Source organism: Dendropsophus ebraccatus, chromosome 13 (genome assembly GCF_027789765.1).
Source record: "Dendropsophus ebraccatus isolate aDenEbr1 chromosome 13, aDenEbr1.pat, whole genome shotgun sequence".
Lineage (NCBI taxonomy): Eukaryota > Metazoa > Chordata > Amphibia > Anura > Hylidae > Dendropsophus > Dendropsophus ebraccatus.
The window spans coordinates 5,669,689-5,675,688 of NC_091466.1; the positions used below are offsets into that span (position 1 = coordinate 5,669,689).

Sequence of the window (6,000 nt, forward strand, 5' to 3'; positions counted from 1 at the left end):
CTGTGAGAGAAAGAGAGAGTGAAAACAGGAAGAGCAGCAGGAACCCTCCGCACGGGCACTTCCTGACCTCGCACGCTGCACAATCACCCCGCACAGGGGAATGCTGGGAAAGTGTCCCCACACACAGAGGCCTTCAGGAGCTGCCAACCACAGGCGCTGCCAGGCAGGGAGCACCACACAGCCCCACATTGTCTGTGCCCGACTGCAGCTGCCAGTCTATGTGTATGGGAAAAGAACGGGGGGAAGGGGCAGGCAACTGGAATAGAATCTTTATCACCCAGCAGGCACACACAGCGGTGGAGGAGTTATAACTCAGCGGGCACACATAGGGGTGGAGGGGATATAGCCCAGCGGGCACACACAGGGGTGGAAAGGTTATAACCCAGCGGCCACACACAGCGGTGGAGGAGTTATAACCCAGGGGGCACACACAGGGGTGGAAAGGTTATAACCCAGCGGGTACACAGCGGTGGAGAAGTTACCCGGTGGGCACACACAGAGGTGGAAAGGTTATAACCCAGCAGGTACACACAGGGCTGGAAAGGTTATAACCCAGGGGGCACACACAGGGGTGGAAAGGTTATAACCCAGTGGGCACACAGTGATGGTGGGGATATAACCCAGCAGGTACACACAGGGGTGAAGGGGTTATAACCCAGTGGGCACACACAGAGGTGGAAAGGTTATAACCCAGCAGGTACACACAGGGGTGAAGGGGTTATAACTCAGCGGGCACACACAGCGGTGGAGAAGTTACCCGGTGGGCACACACAGGGGTGGAAAGGTAAAAACCCAGGGGGCACACACACAGGTGGAGGGGCTACAAGGTACCGCTGGCACCTACAGGCATGCAGACATTTTCTAGAGATGTAGTGATAGTAGAGAGCGGCATGAATGGCAGCGGCACCTGTCCTGTCCTGGAGGCCTTCTAGGATCCGAGTCCTTAAAATAACCCAGAGGTTATAAATACCCCGAGAGGCAAATCACCATCAACATCTAAGCGGCTGCCCAGAGTCAGGGGGGGGGGCAACCAGGGACAGGCACAGGAACGCAACCTGCCCCCCAACCCCTTGCATCACTGCCCCCCCAACACCCTGCTTCACTGCCCCGAGGATAGGACTGCCCCCCAACACCTCGCATCACTGCACCCCGAGGATGGGACTGCCCCAACACCATGCATTACTGCCCCCCCCCCCGAGGATAGGACTGCACCCCAACACCCTGCTTCACTTCCCCCCGAGGATAGGACTGCCCCCCACACCTCGCATCACTGCACCCAGAGGATAGGACTGCCCCCCAACACCATGCATCACTGCACCTGAGGATAGGACTGCCCCCCAACACCATGCATCACTGCACCCCGAGGATAGGACTGCCCCCCAACACCATGCATCACTGCACCCCGAGGATAGGACTGCCCCAACACCATGCATTACTGCCCCCCCCCCCCCCCCCGAGGATAAGACTGCACCCCAACACCCTGCTTCACTGCCCCCGAAGACAGGACTGCCCCCCAACACCTCGCATCACTGCACCCCGAGGATGGGACTGCCCCAACACCATGCATTACTGCCCCCCCCCCCCCCGAGGATAGGACTGCACCCCAACACCCTGCTTCACTGCCCCCGAGGATAGGACTGCCCCCCAACACTATGCATCACTGCACCCCGAGGATAGGACTGCCCCCCAACACTATGCATCACTGCACCCCGAGGATAGGACTGCCCCCAACACCTCGCATCACTGCCCCTGAGGATAGGACTGCCCCCCAACACCATGCATCACTACACCCCGAGGATAGGACTGCCCCCCAACACCTCGCATCACTGCCCCGAGGATAGGACTGCCCCCCAACACCTCGCATCACTGCCCCGAGGATAGGACTGCCCCCAACACCTCTCATCACTGCACCCCGAGGATAGGACTGCCCCCCAACACCTCACATCACTGCCCCCCGAGGATAGGACTGGCCCCCCAACACCATGCATCACTGCCCCGAGGATAGGACCTGCCCCCAACACTCTCATCACTGCACCCCGAGGATAGGACTGCCCCCCAACACCTCACATCACTGCCCCCCGAGGATAGGACTGGCCCCCCAACACCATGCATCACTGCCCGAGGATAGGACTTGCCCCCCAACAACTCTCATCACTGCACCCCGAGGATAGGACTGCCCCCCAACACCTCGCATCACTGCACCCCGAGGATGGGACTGCCCCAACACCATGCATTACTGCCCCCCCCCCCCGAGGATAGGACTGCACCCCAACACCCTGCTTCACTTCCCCCCGAGGATAGGACTGCCCCCCAACACCTCGCATCACTGCACCCAGAGGATAGGACTGCCCCCCAACACCATGCATCACTGCACCTGAGGATAGGACTGCCCCCCAACACCATGCATCACTGCACCCCGAGGATAGGACTGCCCCCCAACACCATGCATCACTGCACCCCGAGGATAGGACTGCCCCAACACCATGCATTACTGGCCCCCCCCCCCCCCCCGAGGATAAGACTGCACCCCAACACCCTGCTTCACTGCCCCCGAAGACAGGACTGCCCCCCAACACCTCGCATCACTGCACCCCGAGGATAGGACTGCCCCCCAACACCTCGCATCACTGCACCCCGAGGATGGGACTGCCCCAACACCATGCATTACTGCCCCCCCCCCCGAGGATAGGACTGCACCCCAACACCCTGCTTCACTGCCCCCCGAGGATAGGACTGCCCCCCAACACTATGCATCACTGCACCCCGAGGATAGGACTGCCCCCCAACACTATGCATCACTGCACCCCGAGGATAGGACTGCCCCCCAACACCTCGCATCACTGCCCCTGAGGATAGGACTGCCCCCCAACACCATGCATCACTACACCCCGAGGATAGGACTGCCCCCCAACACCTCGCATCACTGCCCCGAGGATAGGACTGCCCCACAACACCTCGCATCACTGCCCCGAGGATAGGACTGCCCCCCAACACCTCTCATCACTGCACCCCGAGGATAGGACTGCCCCCCAACACCTCACATCACTGCCCCCCGAGGATAGGACTGCCCCCCCAACACCATGCATCACTGCCCCGAGGATAGGACTGCCCCCCAACAACTCTCATCACTGCACCCCGAGGATAGGACTGCCCCCCAACACCTCACATCACTGCACCCCGAGGATAGGACTGCCCCCCCAACACCATGCATCACTGCCCCGAGGATAGGACTGCCCCCCAACAACTCTCATCACTGCACCCCCGAGGATAGACTGCCCCCCAACACCTCACATCACTGCCCCCGAGGATAGGACTGCCCCCCAACACCTCACATCACTGCCCCCCGAGGATAGGACTGCCCCCCCCAACACCATGCATCACTGCCCCGAGGATAGGACTGCCCCCCAACAACTCTCATCACTGCACCCCGAGGATAGGACTGCCCCCCAACACCTCGCATCACTGCCCCTGAGGATAGGACTGCCCCCCAACACCATGCATCACTACACCCCGAGGATAGGACTGCCCCCCACAACCTCGCATCACTGCCCCGAGGATAGGACTGCCCCCCAACACCTCTCATCACTGCACCCCGAGATAGGACTGCCCCCCAACACCTCACATCACTGCCCCCCGAGGATAGGACTGCCCCCCAACACCATGCATCACTGCCCCGAGGATAGGACTGCCCCCCAACAACTCTCATCACTGCACCCCGAGGATAGGACTGCCCCCCAACACCTCACATCACTGCCCCCCGAGGATAGGACTGCCCCCCAACACCTCACATCACTGCCCCCCGAGGATAGGACTGCCCCCCAACACCTCGCATCACTGCACCCTGAGGATAGGACTGCCCCCCAACACCTCACTGCACCCTGAGGATAGGACTGCCCCCCAACACCTCACTGCACCCTGAGGATAGGACTGCCCCCCCACCCCCGAGGTTATGACTGTGCACCCCCCGTAGCCAAAAATCTCTCTTCTTCTTTACCCCAACCTCTATCCCCCCTACCCCGCCCTCTATATCCCCCCTGTACCCCGCTCTCTATATCCCCCCCCCCTGTACCCCGGCCTCTATAACACCCCCCCCTGTACCCCGCCTCTATATCCCCCCCTGTACCCCGCTCTCTATATCCCCCCCTGTACCCCGCTCTCTATATCCCCCCCCCCCCGTACCCCGGCCTCTATATCCCCCCCTGTACCCCGCTCTCTATATCCCCCCCTGTACCCCGGCCTCTATATCCCCCCCTGTACCCCGCTCTCTATATCCCCCCCCCCCGTACCCCGGCCTCTATATCCCCCCCTGTACCCTGCTCTCTATATCCCCCCCTGTACCCCGGCCTCTATATCCCCCCCCTGTACCCCAGCCTCTATATCCCCGATACCCGGCCTCTATATCCCCCCCCTGTACCCCGCTCTCTATATCCCCCCCCCCTGTACCCCGGCCCTCTATAACACCCCCCCCTGTACCCCGCCTCTATATCCCCCCCTGTACCCCGCTCTCTATATCCCCCCCTGTACCCCGCTCTCTATATCCCCCCCCCCCGTACCCCGGCCTCTATATCCCCCCCTGTACCCCGCTCTCTATATCCCCCCCTGTACCCCGGCCTCTATATCCCCCCCCCCGTACCCCGGCCTCTATATCCCCCCCCCCCGTACCCCGGCCTCTATATCCCCCCCTGTACCCTGCTCTCTATATCCCCCCCTGTACCCCGGCCTCTATATCCCCCCCTGTACCCCAGCCTCTATATCCCCGATACCCGGCCTCTATATCCCCCCCCTGTACCCCGGCCTCTATATCCCCCCCCCTGTACCCCAGCCTCTATATCCCTCCCCCCTGTACCCCAGCCTCTATATCCCCCGTACCCCGGCCTCTATATCCCCCCCCCCCTCGTACCCCAGCCTCTATATCCCCCCCCCCCCCGTACCCCGGCCTCTATATCCCCCCCCCCCGTACCCCGCCTCTATATCCCCCCCCCCGTACCCCGGCCTCTATATCCCCCCCCCCCGTACCCCGGCCTCTATATCCCCCCCCCCCGTACCCCGGCCTCTATATCCCCCCCCTGTACCCCGGCCTCTATATCCCCCCCCCCGTACCCCGGCCTCTATATCCCCCCCCCCGTACCCCGGCCTCTATATCCCCCGTACCCCGGCCTCTATATCCTCCCCCCGTACCCCGGCCTCTATATCCCCCCCCCCCGTACCCCGGCCTCTATATCCCCCGTACCCCGGCCTCTATATCCTCCCCCCGTACCCCGGCCTCTATATCCCCCCCCGTACCCCGGCCTCTATATCCCCCCCCGTACCCCGGCCTCCATATCCCCCCCCCGTACCCCGGCCTCCCGTCTCTTCACATTCCCGGCTCCTCCGGGTGACAGTCGCTGTCTTCGTTGCTGTCACTCAGACCACCATAGAGCTGTCATAATAAAGTAGAGGGGCTGCAGATCACCAGAGAGATGACAGCCGAGGACAGGACTGCCCAGTTACCATAGAGAGTGGAGGACTACAGTAGAAGTATAATGGTGGAGGCGGAATGCTATCGCTGGGTGACGTCAAAGATCACGTGATGATGCCCAGGTCACATGACCATCTGCCTCTTTTTCTACAGACGTATACACCACATTAACCCCTCACTCTCCTGCTTACACATCTACACTGACTTATCAGCACATTAACCCCTCACTCTCCTCTCCTGTATACCTAGCTATAGGCTGCACCAGGTGGGATGGGACCCTGTGTTACCTAGATATAGGCTGCACCAGGTGGGATGTGACCCTTACCTAGATATAGGCTGCACCAGGTGGGATGTGACCCTTACCTAGATATAGGCTGCACCAGGTGGGATGTGACCCCGTGTTACCTAGATATAGGCTTCACCAGGTGGGATGTGACTGTGTTACCTAGATATAGGCTGCACCAGGTGGGATGTGACTGTGTTACCTAGATATAGGCTGCACCAGGTGGGATGTGACTGTGTTACCTAGATATAGGCTGCAC

The 6,000-nt window shown here is 61.3% G+C and overlaps 1 protein-coding gene across 2 annotated transcripts in view; it reads right to left on the reverse strand.

Moving 5' to 3' along the window:
- The window catches only part of DENND4B (DENN domain containing 4B), a 33,415-nt gene extending 27,902 nt beyond the window's left edge, over positions 1-5,513 (reverse strand). The window contains exon 1 of one of the 2 annotated variants that reach the window (XM_069951187.1): positions 5,337-5,513. The gene's annotated coding sequence lies outside the window, so the exon portion shown is untranslated. Of the gene's footprint in view, positions 1-844; positions 964-5,336 lie in introns of those variants that run through there. The other variant, XM_069951188.1, reaches the window with a different exon arrangement.
- Between the last annotated feature and the right edge of the window lie 487 nt (positions 5,514-6,000).